This window comes from Cydia amplana, chromosome 9 (genome assembly GCF_948474715.1).
Source record: "Cydia amplana chromosome 9, ilCydAmpl1.1, whole genome shotgun sequence".
NCBI lineage: Eukaryota > Metazoa > Arthropoda > Insecta > Lepidoptera > Tortricidae > Cydia > Cydia amplana.
The window spans coordinates 15520718-15541169 of NC_086077.1; the positions used below are offsets into that span (position 1 = coordinate 15520718).

At 37.2% G+C, this 20452-nt stretch overlaps 2 protein-coding genes across 4 annotated transcripts in view; one reads left to right on the forward strand and one right to left on the reverse strand.

Annotated features, from left to right (window-relative positions):
- Positions 1–20452, reverse strand: part of LOC134651204 (nucleolar protein 12-like) — a 136064-nt gene that overhangs the window by 72705 nt on the left and 42907 nt on the right. The gene's annotated exons all lie outside the window — the stretch shown is intronic.
- The window catches only part of LOC134651189 (axin), a 98065-nt gene continuing 81137 nt past the window's right edge, over positions 3525–20452 (forward strand). For all 3 annotated transcript variants that reach the window (XM_063506237.1, XM_063506240.1, XM_063506238.1), the window contains exon 1: positions 3525–3819. The gene's annotated coding sequence lies outside the window, so the exon portion shown is untranslated. The remainder of the gene's footprint in view (positions 3820–20452) is intronic.

Consider the following 20452-nt stretch of genomic DNA (forward strand, 5'->3'; position numbering starts at 1 on the left):
CGCTAAGAGAGGTGAGTTCATATATTAAATTGTAATTAATTATTACTTGGTGTAAACTAGAATGTGTTTTGTTAATTGCATTTACCATGAGATAAGGTATACAACACATTATGTTGTGACTCTAGACATGTATAAAAAATAGTGGTATTTTGCCCAATCCCATTATAGGAGCTGTAAAACTGCATACCTCCTATGATGGGATAATTTACATAATGATGCTTGCCATTGCGTAATTTCATGTTTAAACAATACAGAAGTATAATGTAGTTACTCGTACGAACTATGTCAGGAGGTCTTCTCGGACTTCGGATAAATTAATATCGTTTTTACAAAATTTTATTTAACTTGCCCTGTTAGTTTGTATACAGGGTGGATTTTCTTTTTGGGTCAGTGAGGGCAGCTACCAGATCCCGTGCTGCGACAAGAAAACGGTCTTAGAAAACCTTCCCTCGATTTTAAATTAATGAAGATTGGCTTTTACAGATTTTGGAAAAAACATACAGGGTGCGAGAAAAAGGTAATTTTGACAATCTTTTTTTTGATGCTAATCGATCCCATTCCTATTGAGGATCAAAAGCTTGTATGGAACTAAAAAAAATTTCCGGCTAGAAAAGCCACAAATCGAGGAAAACTTTTCCCATACAATTTGTATGAAAATCAAAACTTTTATTTTTCACATGCTATTTTTCTATGCCAATTGATTCCATTCTTATCTAGTATCAATAGTTTCTTTGGGGTCAACTTACGATAATGTACTAAAAAGCCACAAATTAATAAAAACTTTTTCCATAGGTACATTTACTACATGGAGAAAATGTGAAATTTAATTTTGACCCCAAAAAAACTATTGATACTGGATAGGAATGGAATCGATTTGCATACAAAAATAGCATGTGAAAAATATAAGTTTTCATTTTCATACAAATTGTATGGGAAATGTTTTCCTCGATTTGTGGCTTTTCTAGCCGGAATTTTTTTTTGTTCCATATAAGCTTTTGATCCTCAATAGGAATGGGATCGATTGGCATCAAAAAAAAGTTTGTCAAAAATTACCTTTTCCTCGCACCCTGTATGTTTTTTCCAAAATCTGTAAAAGCCAATATTCATTAATTTGAAATCGAGGGAAGGTCTTTTAAGACCGTTTTCTCGTAGCAGCACGGGATCTGGTAGCTGCCCTCACTGACCCAAAAAGAAAATCCACCCTGTATTAGTGTGGTTCAAATCTTGGAAATGGCATTTGAGCCTCTTTCGGATTTCCGATTGAGTTGAAATTTTGGATACGTATGCAAATCGGATGACAATGCAATCGGGTGACAAAAATGACTAGTAACTAGTTTTTTGCCAAAAACTTATTCCCTATTCCAATATCTTATACTGATAGGGTATGCCCATTATAGGGGGCCCATTACTGGATCCACGTCTATTACCGGGGTTCCATTACTGGAGCTTTGGTGTCCATGACTGGAGAAAAAAAACATACTTTTAATTTATTAATTATGTGGAAACTAACTGCAGTATCTTTGATACAACACGCCTGAAACATGAAAGAAGGATAGCATATTCATCTTTTAACAAGCTAAGCGGTAGAACTTTTACATGTATCAGGGAAATATCACAAATACTCCAAATTTCCTCTTAAATGTCCCATGACTGGTGCCGTTACTATAGTGCTTTTTTGGATCACAATACGGCTGCCATAAATCTAATTAGGAATATTGAGGCCTTTCTCGAGTGAGTGTATCGTTTCGTCTTCGTTTCGTTTTTGACTTTCGCTCGATATAAGAAAACGATAACAAATTATACGCAAAAGCTAAAAATTTGAAAATTGTTTCTAAAAATCGGCAATAGAGAGTTGCAGAGGGATCGAATCAATTACTTTTTTTATTTATTTAAACTTACAAAAAAAGAAATACACGCTCCCGGGCACGCACTTCCATCTCACTCACGCTTACGCTCAGTGAGAGTGGGAGAAGAACACGAACTTACTGAGCCTAATAAGTTTTAAACTAAAGTCCGTCAACCAAATCTTGTCAGTAGTAAAAGGCGGCAAATTTGAAAAATCGCGGGTTAGCAACACTGTGTTCAAATAATTCCAAAACGCGTGTCATCTGTGTTTTATCTGTGGAATGTGGACCGTGAATGACAGCCGTCACCTTATTTGTTTTCATTCTGAATCGTTTCTGTTTCAAGAGATATTTCTGCTGTCACCATTAAATACCAATACATTAAATAAGAATAAGCAAAGCTAAGGGGCCTACAATGTACAATCATGCTCGTTGATGGTAAACATTACTAAAAATTGAGGTTATGACAAGTATTGGAAGAACTCTTTCGAACTTTTAAGATTATGTTCAGTTTTTTTGTTTTAGGGTTAAAAGGCATAAATAAAATTAAAACGTATGCCTAAATCTATCCAACAAGACCATAAATTGTGTCCTGGAAACCGTCCATAGGCCCACATGTCTAATATTTTCAGCAATCAGTTGTGACTATTTACAAAGGTAAACCTTTTAAACAGTATTAAGAGCCTTGATTATATCGCCGTTCTTTCGCAATATCTACCTAATCCATACATGTTTGTTGCAGGATTAAATCTTGCCCAATATAAGGCGTTCGTAGTAGGTAGTATCTTTTCAGACAATACTTACCTATGGCGGTTTATGTACGTGTACAACGCAACCAAGTCGAAAAGTGACCCTTATCTTATTTACCTTTAAATTAAATAAACACCCAAATATCAGTTGTTTTATTTTTAATATGTATATTGTACAATATATACCAATCAAAAAATTTACACAGGTATGTCATATTCATCCAGAACAGTACACTAATTTACATTAACAAGTGGCATATTATATTGTAAATAACAAATATATGCACTATCTAATTATCTGCATTTTGATATGATTTTATTTTAGTAAACTTAGAAGACATAGATAGGGAACAAAGAGAATATAAGCACTACGATAGGGAGTTGTTTTTGATATCTTCAAATTTGTTCATCATTTTGATTAACATTGTTTTAACATCGCTTTTAAATTGTCCGTCCATGTTTCAATTTTTTTCAATAAACCGCGAGTGACAATTTGAATTGACGTACGCAGGGCGCGCTCAGCGGAAAAAAAAACTGTTGGTTCGATGTACATTGCTGCTTTTCTTAGCGCAATACTGCTCTTTGAGTGTTGCCCTACTTTAGTTTGCTTTACATTGCTACTGACAAGATTTGGTTGACGGACTATAATTTCAAAAGAAAAGCCTGGCAAAAAGAGACAAGACTATTTAATGGTGGAATAACCTTTCACAATAAGTACATGGTTTTCATGAGAAAAATCCCGCAGTTTGCGAATTTCGGTTTTCGCGGTAGCCCCTCTGTTTAAGCCCCCTCCAGGCTATGTGCGTGAATCGCGGCGCGAAATTGACTCCACACTCGCGTTCGCGGCTTCGCGCCGCGATTCGCGCACGAGTGTGGAGGGGGCTTTAGACTTCTTGGTTGTTTTTCTAGTTTTTACAATTGACATTTGCAGCGTGAAATGGAACGTAAAAGGTATATATATAGTTACGTAAAAATGTACACTAGAGGTCGCTATAGTGCATCAACACCTTGAAGTAGCGACGTCAACGGTGCGAATATTTTTTGTTTTCTAAGTGAAAAATGTTGTTTTCTACCCTTTTATAAGTTAAATTACTTTTTACAAAGTTACTATAAGTGTTTATCTTCAATCAAGTGTTAATTTTTTCCTTAGAAAGTTGAAAGTTTAGTGTTTGAAGTTGTAACGAACTCTGGGATCGCTCACTTTTGGGAATTCAGGTGTCAACGAGGTAAGAAACCGAAGCTTATTCCAAGATTGTGACTTCTATAATTAACACTATTGATACTAACACATGTATGAGCGTTCCTGGTCCTCGCAATTAGTTCAATGTAAGCTAATTTCGGAAGAACGCAGGTAATAGTTATTAATAATACTTTGTATAGGTTAGGATGTTTTGTCTTGTGTATGGATGTGTATTCCTCGAGTACACACGGTGCGGACGAGTCTGCAGCGTTCGATGGCTGCAGTTCTATAATTTAAATAATCATTCAAAACTTTTGGGGAAGTTTGTTGTTTTCAAAACTTATTTTCCATATATTAATCACAAGAGAAAAGTTTAATAACATTATGTGGAATGAGGGAGTATTCACCATCACAAATGTTGGAAGTATTCAATAGCTTAATTCGATAAAAATGTTCTGGAATTAATCTTCATTTAAAATACAGGTCAAACATTGTGATTATTTCTTCAAGTTCAAGTACAAGACATAGAGTACAGAAGTAACAGAAGAGAAGGAAATATGTCAAATATATGATAAATCAAAACTAACAATAATCATAACAAACTTCTTGGACTGTGGCCATGATGATACAGCTATGTTAAATGAGAAAAAGATACTTTATTAACCACTCAATAAAAATTAATTGTAAATAATCATGTATCAAAATATTTTTTGTAGTTGGAAGAATGTAATTTTTCCTCAAAATGTATCAACTGCCTTTATAAAATATGTAAATAAGTTGTACATCATTATAGCCCAGGGGTTCCCAATCTTTTTCAGTCTGCGGCGCACTTGCAAGTTTATTTCGGCAGTGGCGCCCTAACCTAGCTAGGCTATTCGAAATAAATAGGTAACATTGTGCGGAGGATTGCCTCACGGCACCCCTCTCTACTGTCTATGGCACCCCAGGGCACAGTTTGGGAACTCCTGTATATTTTACTTCTATTTTGATCCTCTAATCTGTGATCAATGTCTCCAATTTTAGTCACTCTAATTTATTAATTTGTAAATATTGTCTGTAGTACTAAATGTTTTAAAATTTACCATTGCTTTTCATCAATATTGTCATAGTTAAATTGTAGTAAATTGTAAAAAAGTAAAATGTAGAAGTAAAGTCTATTTTTTTATTCGGTAGACTGAAATGACAATTAACCTGTCGTTTCCCACGATATGACGTCACCCATAAGCGTTCTGGCTCAAATATGAGCCGCTGGGAGCTGACAGATTAATAGTATGAAATGACATTTCATGTCCATACTATTAACTGTCATTTCAGTCTACCGAATAAAAAAATAGACTTTAGGTATGGCGTTTTCTTTAAAATAAGAACGCTGATATTTCTATAAGCCTTCTGGAATTTAATTTTTTCCTTTGGATAAATAATTTGTTGTTGAGTTGATGAAATGATTATGTTTAATAATTAAATTTCAAATTAGATAATCCTTATTGTCTTCTAGCTGCCACTTGAAACGCATGAAACAAAATAAGTAATTCTCTCATAACTTGTTAAGTTAAGACACACAAACGTAACACATACAGTGTGATTGAAGCAAAACAATGTGTAATGGATCCTTTTTTTTTCACCAATCAATTCCCTTTGTGCAAAACATCAATGTTAAAACCTACCTTAAAATCTTAGTCAATCCAATTTATATGGGTAAGCGGGAACTGGGAACATTATTTTGTAAATACTACTTATCTCGGATTCAGAAGCAAACAGCCTCAGCCTAAAACTGATACACCCTTTGATCCATCAAAGACAAAACAAAAATGATAAAATAATAAGTAACCCTCACAAAAACCTCACAAGTGATTTACATGTCTTATTAAGACAACATACAAGCGTAACACGCGAAACAAAGCAAAATGTGTCATGGATCCTTTAAAAAAAAAGAGTTTTGCAACAATCAATTCCCTTTGTGCGCGACATCAATGGGAGCGGTTGCTGTGTACCTATCCTTTGATCTCGCCGCCCTCTGAAGACGCGACAGTGCGCTAATACTGCCCCCGCGGGGAAAAAGGGCGCAAGCGGCGCGAGAAATTAAAATCTAAATTTAAAAACGTTTTCTAAATCAATGTTCCAATTAGTTTAGTGATGTTTTTGATAACTTTGAAATGTTGTTAGTGGGTTAATTCGATCTTTTACCTGGACGTTTATACAAGTAAAATCACAACAGACAATTATTATTCCGCAAATCTCCGCTCGGGTAAACTCTAAACGTTTTTGTCCGAGTCACGTAGGCTTTGCAGGTACTGGTACTACCTACGTTAGTCAAAGGGCGTGACCAGTGCGGGTAGTCAACTAACATGATCGACAAAGCGACAAGGTCCTGCACCACTGTACAAACTGCAACACTACTGTACATCGGTGGACTAGTCCTTATTACAAAAGACATAAGGTCCACCGATGTACAGTTAACAGTGTGGGCGATGGTACTGTGTCTGCTCAACGGGTTTGTCGCAAAACCATATGTGCGTAGATAAGGGATACAATACATCGATTGTTGTATTGTAACGCATTATTTATCTATGCGCCTTTTTGCCTGAAAATAAATTAAATATATTTCATATAGTCTAGAGATGAAAACGATTTTTAGGTTAATTTGATTGTTCTTAAAGCCTTGGCTGATATAGGACTAGTTATGTAGAATATTTGGAAACAAACTCACACGCATGATGCCCATGACCGATATAGACCCGAGCAATATACATACATATTTAGAAGACACGTAGAAAACATCCATAGCTCATGTACGAATTCAACGAATAGGTATTCGTGTTAATCGATAGTTACAGAAATATATGGCGGGATTCGAACCCTGAACCCTGTACCTTCAGCGTCACAGGCTATCAATATCAATCGTTATTTAAAAGTATTTTACCCAACATACGCATAATAAAATTGTAGGCATGAATTAAGATCATTCAACGCTTTTCCTAAATATTAATATCCGAGAGTTGGCCAAAGGCAGTGAAACTTTTTGCGAGATCTAATTGTACAGGTTTAAGTTGACCGAACTTCAAAGGAACCAATATATTAAAACAATATTCATTATGCTACAATATTCTTGTTAAGGTATTGTATTTTGTCAGAGTAATAATGTTTATTATAACTATTATCCCAATACCACGAAGTCCCGAACTCGTGCATAAGCCGAACTTGCAAAGTAATTTGCCGAGGTATAATTAGTTTGGTCTTTTATTGCCCTTTTGGTGTGTCGCGGCACCTGACCTTTACCCCCGCGAGACACGTAAAACGTCTTTTAATAAATCTCTGATGAACAGAAACACATCAAAGACACATAAAAATTCAAGAGTTCTTGCGGTGCTCGCTGTTTCTCTGAAGAACACCGGCAAAATTAAATTTCGCTTAAATTTCAAAGCAATTTTTATTCGCTTTTATTTACGGTTAAATAAACATGTCTAAAAACAGAATACTAGGTGCCTAATTAGAATTTTTAATAAGACCGATCATACGCGGCAGTTACTACCGTTTGTAACTAGGACACTCGCAGTCGCAGCCAGACTAAAGGGGACGATTCAGGCTTTGTCGTGTAAGTGGGACTTACTGCCTTTATACGTACTAGCGAACGAGATGGAGACTTTGCGAAAGGTCTGAGCCGAGGCATTAAACTTTTTTTGGTCGTACGGAGATTGTCCGGTTTGTCTCTACGTAATTATGCACTTGATGTGTCTAGGTCTACATAGTACATATCTGTAGGCAGCTGGGGTTGGATCTGATGATTCTCTTCCTTTAGTATCAAACGAAAGCGTCAAGTTTTCTTTTTTATTTATACAAAGATAGTCAAGTCATACTTAAGTTAAAACACGAACGAACTGAAAGTCTCGCATACATAAGTATCCAGGGTTCTGTTAATAAATTCTCTGTTGTATATGTTTGTATTTTGCATAGCATCCTTCTGAAGTGTAAATGTTAACGCCGCAGCCGCACCCCTTCAAGTGAATACGAGGCCGAAACAAAGGTAAACTTAAATTCGACTTAGTTACTGATACGAGTAATGTGTAAAGATTCTTATAAGTATTTATATATCGACATTTAAGAGTGTAGGAGATTGTTGTAGTATATGCTTGACACTCGTTATTGTAAATGTTATAAGAAAAATCCAACTCTTACGAAATAAGCATCAAGTGAGTTTTTTTGTTATTTTTTGTAGGTATGCACCGATAAAACGATTGTATTAAATTGAATATCAAGTTCTCCCATGCTAGCCAATCAAATGATTGGCTTTAAGTTTCCAAAGTTGCCTCCCTGTACTCAACTTTCGATCTAAATTGAAAGATTCGTAATCCTTTTAATGTGAAAGTCTGAAGACTATAACATGCGGGTTGCTGTCTGCCGACACCGGCAAATTTTCCGAGTCTTTCCTTGGGCTGTTTGTGTTGCGTGCGAGTTCGCAACTACGATCCGATCATTACACAAATGCGGGCTGAAAGTTTGTTTAATCTACTTTTTATTTGGATTACCTGAATGTCTAGCTAGTTCACTTACCTATGAAATAGTGGCGTGATATCCATCCATTGAAATCGAATTGCGATAGCTTGTCTGTTATAAGACAAATAAAAAACCCGTTTCTGAGAGAAAAGTTAGTCGAATTGGCTCTTTCAATGAGCTGCTCAAACTTGCATTCAAATAGTGGCAGATTTTTTATATTTTAATAGTGACATAATAGCTCTCCCGGTCATTGTGAAATACATCAAAAACCATGAAATTTTCGAAACTCTTTTGGTTTTGGTCATTTTTCGTACTAATGATTTATGTTACGGTAAAAGTCTCTATGAAGACTTATTTTGAGCAAACTGAATTTGCAACAAGGTGATTCGTATTTGGTCTACATAGACAGGTCTTGAGTTACAGCACTTACAGCTGCCCAAAGTGGCTTGATTTATTTCAATATAGCTACGAAACGTAAATAGTAAATGGGCTAGGTAGGTATACTTAGTTCTAAGTTGCATTTAGTTATGTTTCATAATAATCATGATATGATACAGCACAGGTAGCTATTTGTATAATCCTAATAGTAGTTGTGTGATTCTACTCTTAAATTACTTTGAGTAATCATGCGTATTGTACCTTCATTGTACCTACATAGATGAACGGATACTAACTAAATAACTACGCATATATGTGTGTACATGCAGACATATCCCAACCAAAGGGAAAACTGTATGGAAACTAAGAAATTGAAAAAAATAAGTGCTTTATTCTCATTATCATTTTATCAGAAGTCAAAAAACAATATTATTAGGTCGGAAATACAACAAATTTTATTTTATAAAATCTAATCAATATGATTTTAAGTTATTTCTCAAATTCAGCTCTAATCCCATAATGGCCAACGCTGAAAAGGTTTACGAATATATTTGATTTACGTATTGAATATATTGGATTTAACTGATTTTACCTGACCTTTAGTATGTGTGGAAGTCTAAAATCGTGAATTCAAATCTCGGTCGTGCCGTATAGAGCAGAAAAAATTACGACTAAAGGTTTGGTCAGGATTTTATAATACACGGACGAGAGGTTAAGTTCGAACCAAATACTTGTCTAACGTTTCTCGGTCGACCTTAGTTGATTGGACTAACGACATCGTCCGCCCAGGAGCCGTAGTCAAATTGATAGCGCACAATTAATGGGCACCTGGCTCTGCTAATCGACCGATAGAATTAAATGAACGGACCGACTAATTGCCCGGTAAGACAAAGGGGCAAACACTCGGCTTTGAGCCGGTCTAGTGTCACTCGAGGCGTGGACGCAGTTCGGTTGTCAACAGTTGATGTTGAGTCGAGATGGCATCCCACTCGAGAGGAAAGCGTGTGCGCTCGTTCGGGGACTGTAGCTAGCTGTGTTCATGCAGCTCAAGTCACGAGACTATATAGCTAAAGTGTAAGTGACCTCGAGATACGTAACAACTATGCGTGATCTGAGATCGCTTATACTGGTTTTATTCGCCCACGCTTGGAACACTTAGTTCATAGAAATCAGCGCCAATAAAGTACGATAGGAAATCAAATGTGATTGTTTATACCAAGGTGTGTATAGCTCAAAGAATCCCAGCATTTCGATCGAGCTAACTTCGTTACAATCATATGTCACGAAAAACAAAACCGCACTTGAACGTAGCCACACGAAAGCTACTGCTGCAATCGTTTGTAAACTGGAAAATTCTTGAACAACAAACACATATCTGAGCCTTGTGTGCAGTGCAGCTTAATTGCACAAGAATCGGTCGATAGCTCTCGGCCGTCTGCGGCGGGGCACGGCAATTACACCGTATTAGATCGAGGTTTGTTTCCTGGATGCCGTCTCAGTCGAGCATCGTGATATGTTTGTATCGAATGTTTGAAATTGCTCAAGCAATGTGACTCTGTTGAAAATTGGAACTATTGGAAGATGTTATAGCGGTCTGGTAGCACCAAATATTGAACAAAGGAAGTAAGGAATTCCGTACGAATGTCGATTTTACAACGACACAAATTGCGAATCACCTTTTCGTGCATTTGTATCACACAGCGTGCAGCGTTTTAGAATCAGAAAATAAAAAACAGTATGTTGTTATTGTACTGTGACCAAAATATAGAGACAACCCAACTGCAAAAAATATAAAACCCTTGATCAAAAAGAAAGTTTTACCACATCAAAGCAAAAAGCCAAATAAACAACGCAGCACAAGCACTTCATTCACTGAAGCACATACAACAATGTGTGACACCTGGTTTATTAGTGGAGATGGCGATAGGCGGCGCGTGCGCCTATATTCCAAACCCTATTCTTATAAACCAGTATAACTATGAGCTTGAGATGTTTAATAACTGTATGTAACTGGAGATTTACTTATTTTGGTTGTCCGTTGGGTATGGGAATGAGTGAAGGCGCGACAAAGACGCGCTTACGGCAAGAGCCCTCGCGGAGTCGTTATCGCGCCCTCGCTACTAACGATACGAGTCTCGTTAGAACGCTGATGCTGTGGCCTGGCGCTATTGGAGTTCGGAGTTGGACGATGCTTGGCTTATAATGATGCCATGTGCGATTGAGGATTTTGATGTCGTAGAGTTGAGGAAATGTACACTTGGCATATTTGCGATGTACCTGCCTAAATATTTATCCTGTATTTAAAATTAAAAGGGGCTTCAGATATAAATGTAAAGAAACTGTTAGCCCACAATCCACTTAATGACTTGCTACTACATTTCTTATCCTAGCCTAAGTTTTAAAATGGCAAATATATATAAATTTCATACTTTAGCAACGCTTGCTTACTGTTGAAAAGAAAAGTTACATACTTTGTGTTTTTCAAGTTGTTTACTTTTAATTTCTCTTTTAAGCTTATTGATCATACATACCAACAAACCTACATGCATATTATTGTTTTTACAGAAACCCATAGGAATGTGTACATTTCTTACTCTACACCCTAAAAAATTTCCTACAACACAAGATAATGTTTTATTTCACATTAGTAGCTTCTATTTTATTATTTATCATAGCACAGCGAATATGTCTTTTAATTTAATTGGTTTGTTTTCTATTTTTTTTTTGAGTAATTTTGAAGCTATATAATTACGTTAGGTTAGACTATAATTACATAAAATTTGTCTATTGACGAAATTAGGCATCACAGACAGGCAGGTACTCAACTTAATTGCATTAAATATCGTTTCTGCATAAAGCTATTATCTTCAAAGGGTCCACGATTCTATTAATACAGGTGCCCACCCCTATGCAGTGACTAGAAAATAAAAATACGTATATAATATAATTATTATACAACTATGTATCTAGATTAGACATACTTGTACAACAGATACCTATATATGCAGACGAAAATCACATGTAGGTTTTTGTTTCGCTAAAACGCGTTGACTTTATTTGTGTCAGAGAGAGAGAGAGGAAAAAAGTTTAGTTCTTCACGCAAAAGTAGATTCTTGAAAGCTGTAAATTTTTGTACTGAACTGTTCAAAATTGTTATTATAAAATCCATGTCAGCTTTTAGCTTGTCGCCTAACGCATAAAACAGCATGCCAATTTATGTATTTTCTTTCTTTCTTCTTCAATTTAAAGATTGACAAAAGCTTCTGAAGTGGCCATACTAATAAATACTAGCTACTATTGCAAATCTTTTATGGTGGTCGAAATTGACCCACTTCAGTGTCCAATGCGGTATGTGGTTAAGTTGGCCTGGGCTGGGATGCGGTGTGGCAGCAGTAAGTTAGCAAGCCATTGATTTGTATTTGACGCGTGTTGTGGAGCGGCGGAAGACGAGCCGGCGCCTCCGCGCGACACAGAGCCGTGTCGCTTCCGGAATGGATATGCTGGAAGGCCTTTACACAACCTCCACTACGGTCGTGCGCTGTCCTCATCCGACCGGTGATCATGGCCGCCATGGCTGGGTATTCGAGCCACTTTGCTGAACCCCGTGGCTAGATGTGTTATGTGGTTACTTGCAGTCAATATTTAAAAAATACATTTAATTAATTTTTGTTATACAAAAACAAGTATTAACTCTTATCAAATGTAGGAGATTGTCTAATAGACAATCTCTATGTTTAAGGAAAATGAAAGCGACGTGCCGTTGGTGCATTTAATAATGCTGTTAAATCCGCCCGCGGCCTAATTTAATGAAGAGGATAAATTACAAAGCGGTACAGCCAAATAGAAACCAAATGTCGATAACCATTTACTAAATAGTAACTCTAGCTAGTCAGTACGAGCCCATTTTCACGTAAAACTTATCACCTAGCCGGCTTATCAGGCGGCAGCATCATTCCACACATCATTACTAAGCCGAGCTCCGTTTGTCCCAAAACAGGAGTCAAACATTGATTAATTGATATCAGTTGTTCACACAAACTAGTGTATTAGTAGCTCGGGGGCGCGCTGGGGGTGTGGGAGCGGCGGCTCGGTCAAAGGGCCTTTGATGTTTGCCGCGGCTTAATGCAGCGCCCGCGGCCCGCGCCCCGCACCTCGCACTCATCATTAGCAATTTCCCAGTAATTTATTATCTTTACCGCTATTTATTTGTACAATTTTACGGATGTACGCCACACCTTGCCTTTGACAAGTCATTTAGTTCGCGTTTGCGGAGTCTAAAGCGGTTTTAAAGCATCAAAGGAGCAAGTTTCGGTCTTTCAATATGGAAATATTGCAGTTAGTTTGAACAACGTGAATCGGACGGTTGCGTAACATTTTTAGAAGAGCATACTTGATAAATGTCTCGTTTATTAACTAGGGCAAGATCTGTATCGCTTTGGCTCTGTTTAGTATTTCAGTTCGTAGTAAAAATAGAAGGATAAGTGTTGAACTATTTAAGTGCAACGCCATGCTTAGAGCTTTGGTGATAATTAAGGTATTTAATAAATAAGCACCTTACATGAATATAAATAGTATTAAATAGTGTAATTATTTATTATAAATCTATAAACTGCATCGCTGAATACAATAACTGCATGTCAATAAGACACTAATTAATCCATTTTTAAACAATTAACAATTTATTTGCACATTGTGGATGAAACTGAAATATATTTTAATTCAATTTAATATGCCAATTAATAATTACCTCATGAGCACACAATGATAATAACAACATAATGTTGTCACCATAATTATACGTGCTTATTGTATTGTACAGTCGACGTCAAAGATTTTACTTCTTTGTAATACGGCGAAATAGGCGAAATATGTACATACTTACACATATCTTTGACGTCGACTGTATATTGAATAGATAGGCTGATACACTCGTATAGTTCGTTTTTTAGCATTAGAAATAAGGTAAACAATCTTGATGTGTCTTTTAATCGAAAAACACATTTTAAAAATAAGTTACGGCAAATATGTAACAATTATGAATCTAATACGATCATTTATATTCTTCTGCTTTCATAAGTAATAGTTTTTGATTTTTAAAAAGCGTTTTTCAATTAAAAGACATGTCAAGATCGCTTACCTTCTTGCAAGTTCTTTCTAATGCTAAAAAAATGAACTATAGTCATGATCATGATCTCTTATGGTCAAAAAAACTGATCTAAACGAATCCAAATGAAACTAAAACTACTGATCTGTAAAAACCGTCCCGAAGGATAACTCCCACTAAATTCATATCGGATCATAAAAGTCTGATCTCCATTTACGCATAGTTACTACGCGTTTTGAGGTCAAGTTGATAGTTAGTTACTAGTTGAACCGGCTGAGGAACCCAGGGGCGATAGAAGCGTGTCAAATTGTTCGATAGATGGCCGCCGGCTGCACATGAATAAAACATGCCGGCAATTTTGCCATAACCCGCACAATGGCAATAAACTTGATGCCGGCATCAATCACGACTTCCACATAAAACATTGGCTATTAATACTTATAATGACCAGCTTTGAAGCGCCGGTTGGTTATAGCGAAGTGGCGTCTGAATATGTCTTGAACTGACCAGTATTCAGTAGCAACTATGTCGGCCTCAGTCTGTCTGTTAAAAAAAAAGTGGTTGTGAGGATTAGGGTTTGCTCCCAGGAAATACCGGTACCGAAAGTACCGGGAATTCCCGGGATTTAGAGCCAAGCAAAGAACCGGGATTTCAAAATTAAAATCCCGGTACTCCCGGGATTTTCGGGACTAAAATTTCCGGTATAATATTTGACTGCTTTCTGTTACTTAGCATGAAATATCATGTTTTATAAAGAAAATAAATATATTTTATCAATCTAAGGCTGATGGTAATACTTTTACGGCTGACCACTACATTAAAATAAATTAAAAAATAGTCAATGGGTTTGACAATGCCGACAATATAAAATTGCGTAATTTGATACTTTAAGGGCATAAATGTTTGTACGATAAATAATTTTATACGAACAATTAGTTATTTCATATTTGTATACTATCTAGAAGCAAAAATAGAGACAATTTTGTAATTAATAAAATACTACTTTTAATTCAAATTCAAACACGGTATAAGAAACTCACATATGATAATGATATTTTAAATGAATTAATAATTCTGGCTGAATAATTTCTTGATTTGTGTATTGATAGTTCTGTTATTATATGTTCGAATTCGAAGGTCCACAGCCCATTTTGAACGCATGCGAAAATTATCAATTTTTTTTATTCTTTTTCACAAAACGTCTTGCATATTAAAAAAAAATTATGATATCACTGAGCCACAATTCAGTTTTTGCCAATCAACAAAGATAGTAAAAATATCATGTAGTTTAGGAAAAAAATATATTAATGATTGTGTGACTTAAACTACTTAAAGACACATATTATGGTACAAAAGAAGTGTGTACCTTCACTGTGCTACTTTTTTATTGTTTAAAGAAAGATTCGTGGTCGTTTTACGCTTTTTTTTTACTAAAAATTGATGTGAAAACTGATTTTTGAAGGCAGTCCCGAAAGTACCGGGAAATCCCGGTTCCATTTTTGCCCGGTACCGAAAATCCCGGTTCTTTTAAACAGTACCGGTTCTGCAATCCCTAGTGAGGATACATAAAGAGGAAACTGACATTTACAAATACAATACAAATACTCTTTATTGCACACCTCAAAAAGAAAACAATACAAAAAGAAAACAGAAACACAATAAGAGGTAAACAATAGGCGGTCTTATCGCTAAAAAGCGATTTTGAGTGACATTTGCTGACGTCACAGATTTGCGAATGTATGTATGAATGAAAGCCATTTCTAGTTTCATCGGGGGTCTTGGGACTTTTTAGTTTAGACCATGCCTGCTTTAATAGAAAGATTAATCACAGTGCCTCTATTATGGATTTGTTGCTACACTAGGCGCCAATCTTACCTCTTCTTCTTATCTGAGTGTTAATAGTAATACCTACCTAATATAATAATATATTTCATGTAGGTACTTCCATAGCACAGGTTTCATATTATGAAACAGGTAGGTACTTACTACTACTGTGCATTATAGAATTTTCACACCGTTATCTTTCTAGGAAGCTCATTCACATTCGCTAGACATTTCATTAGCTAAGCAAAACCTTCTTTTTTCACAAACCGCAGCCCCTTTGTGCAGTGAGTCAAGTCGCGGCTGTACTAAAAAAATGTGTTAGTGCCGAAAAATTCTCGGGCACGTGCCTTCTACGGGCACACTTGTGGCGCGGGCTCATTAGTGCTGTGACGTGCCAACATGTGCACCGGAATGTAGCACGTATTTACAGGGCTCTAAGGTTTTGTGGAGTAAACATTGGTGTAGGTGGGAATTATGAGTGTTGCCGTACGTAAGTACAAACAGATGGTCAAATCATGATCATTTATAAATATATTGTTATGACTGTCACATTGAATACTGTTAAGTACGAGTTTATACATCTGATACTATTACAAGTAGAATATGTACTTACTTATATGTACCTATAAATAAACTAGTACTAAACACTAATCAATGTTTAAAGAAGCCCTAAGTATATGCTGTTTCTAAGGCATCTTGTTTCTATTGACGGTTTTGTGCATGCATTTCTGTAGTTATTAATTATTTTATATTAATTACATTGTAGAAAAACGGCTTTACTTAAAATTCACTACAAACTAAAGTACTTGTTAAGGTTCGTGTACAGAAAATGTCCTAAAAATCCTAAAATATTGTTCACAAGTCAACCTTTAATATTGGCTGAATGTGGCGACGTCGCATAAATAGCGTAATATCAATCAAAGCGCGAGATCAAAGGACTGAGACAAAGGCAGGGCGCCGCCGTGCCGCGCTGACCTTACCGCGCGTTCCCCTCGGCTGGGCCAGCCCCGAGTCGATTACACCACTAACCAATATGACCTGGCCGGTTCTCGAAATTTTGCCGAATGTCACGTCGCAACTCAAGAACTCAACAGAATAATTCGTATGATTTTCCAACCTAACTGTTACCAACAGTATGTTTGGTTGGACATAAACAGCAAATTTTTAACTAACTTTTTGGGTAGCAGAATGAGTTCCTAAGTCTAATACAAAACAGAAAACAGAAAATGAAATGTATTCCAAATGTTGTATTTCATAATAAAAATATACTTAACGGTCACATTACCGAGCAAAACGTTATGAAAATTGGCCAAAGCTTACGTACTTGTCCTAATAAATCATAGGCGAAAAGTTGGTTGCCAATTGCTAAGTGCCCTCTGGTTCTTTTTAACGTTTGATTGGCCCGTGTTTGTGGGCTGTTGGAATGACATATTACTTTGTCTCCGCTCGAGATGGCCCGGCTGTGATGGCCCATTCAGATACGTAACTTTTGCTAGTTATAGAATGCTGTGTGCATTACCGTGACGTCGTCTAGTAGTTCTAGAACTCCTATAACCGAGGTAAGATTCCATAGTTCTGATAGTTCACTATCACACCTGTATTATTAATTAGGTTTTTATAAAAATTCAAAGAAAAATAAAATATCCTTGGAATTGCAAACGTTAATTTCATGACCAATTAAGTAAACTAAAATTTGGTTCATTCTTGTGTGGTGAACTAAAAACAGAAAATTGTGTTTTTTTCAGATATGTAACTAGTGGCTCTGCGAGCTGTGGACCCCGCGGCATAACTTAAAACTGAAGTATGGCCCCACCATTTCGAAAAATTCAAAAACTGAAACGACAAAATAAATATTTTTACCAAAATAGCGACCTGTATAGAAGAACATCCGGAAATACTAAAGCATTTTTGTCCAAACTGAAATGGAGAGCTTTGCTTACCCTCGGCCAATAAACATTTCAAATTTTATTTATATGTAGGGTATAATACGCATAGGGACCATGATAGCCAACTTATTCCGATAAATTTCATTATCATCCACCTCTGTTGTCACGTCTCTATTTACCAAAACTTTTATCTTGTTTTATTTTACACATATACCTTCTCTTTCAGGGAGTAATCAAGCATTAATTTTAATTGTAAAGCAAAAGTCAAATAGAGATACCTATTAATTCAGCACACAAGGATGTGACCGCACGTTTTGTCAAAGGCTCGTACGTCTGTAGAGTAGGTGTTAGCCGACAAAGGCGCCGCACAGACGCGCGACTTATGATATTTGAGTTGCCGGGACTTTGGGAGACGTCGATGCGATACAGCGACAATGTGTGCCGGTTAGGGATGGGGTTGGGGCGCGGAGTGTCGATGAAACGCGTCTTAAATCGTCAAAGCGCTTGTAAGTTTCACTATTTACCGAAAAAAATACCCTGATAACGATATATTATGTTTTGCTTTCTTCAAATCTGACGGATTACTTAACGGAATTCATAAGCGCATGAAACCAAATGTTCAATAGGTAGAAAAAGTACAATTTTATTCTTGGGTTATTGGCGTAGTCGGTAGGATTAAACTGAGGGTCAGTAATCTTACCTATTAGACACAAAATGATGTTACATTCTTACAAAGTGATTAACTTGGCCTGGTACCGTGTGTGTGTAAATATCGGGTTAGCTCTTTATGATTTGATCCAACACCGAGTACACAGACACATCTAACTATAACAAGCCAATCAGCTCAAAATTCATTTCTGTCAAAAGATGAGACCATTCAATATCTTGAGTTAAACATGCATTAAATATACCTTAATTTAAAATTTGAAGAGTTCTCTTCACTATCTTAGTAAGCAGTCTGGTGTTTAAATAAACAGGAGGAAGTAAAGAAGTAAGGACTAAAGCCTAAGATCTCTTTAGTTGGTAGTCACGCGCCGCTGAGCCAAAATACAACAAACGCGACGCAGATGAATCTGCAACTGCAGAGACGGATGATTCGAGCGTCTTTGTGTTTTATAATATTGCACCGGCGCGTCCCTAGTCAAAGCTCGCCACAATATTTATCGGCGGCGCAGTATCAATGCGGCACAAAGCGCCGCCGGAAGCCCACCTCGCCCGAGTGCGTGGCTCGGGGCACGAGCGGCAGCGGGGCGGAGAACATACTGATTATATATATCAGAGAAGGATGGTCCTAATGGCGGTGGGCGCGTGGGGGTAGTACCTAGATGTATTACTTCACAGCCAAAATAGTAGGTATGCTACCATGCAGTGCATGAAATAAACATTCGGACTCATTAACCATACTAGTGCCTACTATATTTCAGTACTAAATAATCAAAACGACCAATCACTATTTGGATTTGATTTAAAATAAAAAGATCACATGAAATCGTTCAAATCTTTATTTAAGTCAAACTACACCGGCTCCAACCCTACACCTCTGACCCGAGAAGATTTAACCCGGCAACAAACTCGGCGGGACACATCTTTTCAAAACAACACATAGTTTCTTTATTTTACAAAAGTAAGCTTCTAATGGCACATAAGAAATCAAAATAACACTTGGAATAAAACACTTAACTAAACGGTTAAAGAACGTGAGAATCTATAAGCTTTCAGAATAATCCTTCAGGTATAAGCCTTCAGGAACGTAGCGAATTAGGCACGAGCTTGGCTAACGTCCGATCTCTAGCGCGGTCCGATCAAGAAGGAAGCCAGTTCCAGCGGCGGAGCCAACCGCTCCCGTCTCCAATTCAAGTTGGTAAACCTGCCTGACAAGTCTACCAACATAACGACAAAAATGCCCACTCGTGCCTACGTTCACTCAAGATACACATCTTGACGTTCCAAAGCCTTCTACCTGTCATCTTAGTTTAACAATACGCCAATAGATGGTGGCGTTATTCACTACGCAACTTTATTATTTCGTTACAAGCAAATAATACGTAGCCAAACATTGCTAATCGACTTTATACAGGCGCCTAACTATGAACTGTAACGCTGCAATTCGTCCTTCTGGTGTCTCGCTCCGACATATATATATATAGCATAGTACTGCAAACTGTAGAACGCGTCCGACCAAGAGTCAGCAAATCCTGGCAAACTAGCGAGCTGTTTGCAAACAGGACCAGGCTAATTACTCATTGCAGGCAACCTTTAGAGCCGTAGGATAGGATGGCGCAGATAATTGGATTGGATCGGGTAACCCAGCACAAAACGGAACCATGACAAAAATAACCCTTTAGAACAGCGGTCGGCAACCCGCGGCCCGCGGGCCGCATGCGGCCCGTGAACCTGTCACTTGCGGCCCGCGAGCCTCCCTGGCTATTTTGTATGTAATATTGACAAACGACAATGTCTGATAAAGTCATAAATATTAACAAAGTGCGGCCCGCGTCAACTTCGTTAACTACTATGTGGCCTTTGACTGCTAAAAGGTTGCCGACCGCTGCTTTAGAACCTTCGAGATAGAGCTACAACGTGACTAATCTATAAATATCACACATGGCCCAAGATGTCATCATGTCACTTCACAAAACGGACCATCCGTAAAGGACACATTCTAATAATTTTCTCCGCCAATTCCCTTTCAATAAAGCCGCAGCTTACTAACATCAGATTGCACTAGAAACAGCACAGGATCGCTGGCTCCTCTCCCTTGGTCTGCCCTCTTATCTGCCCCATTGTTGACTGCCTCTATCACTGGATTCCTTTTTACACAGCCTTTGACGCCATTGCTTTGTTTGCCAGAAGATCAAAATGAGACACCAAAACTTTAATCGACGCGCATTGCGCACCTAGTGTCGACCTTTTTGCAAATAACATTTACCCCTTTGTGTTTCACACTTTCAACGTTTGTTTGAACACTTCGTAACACCACATATGACATTTACTGC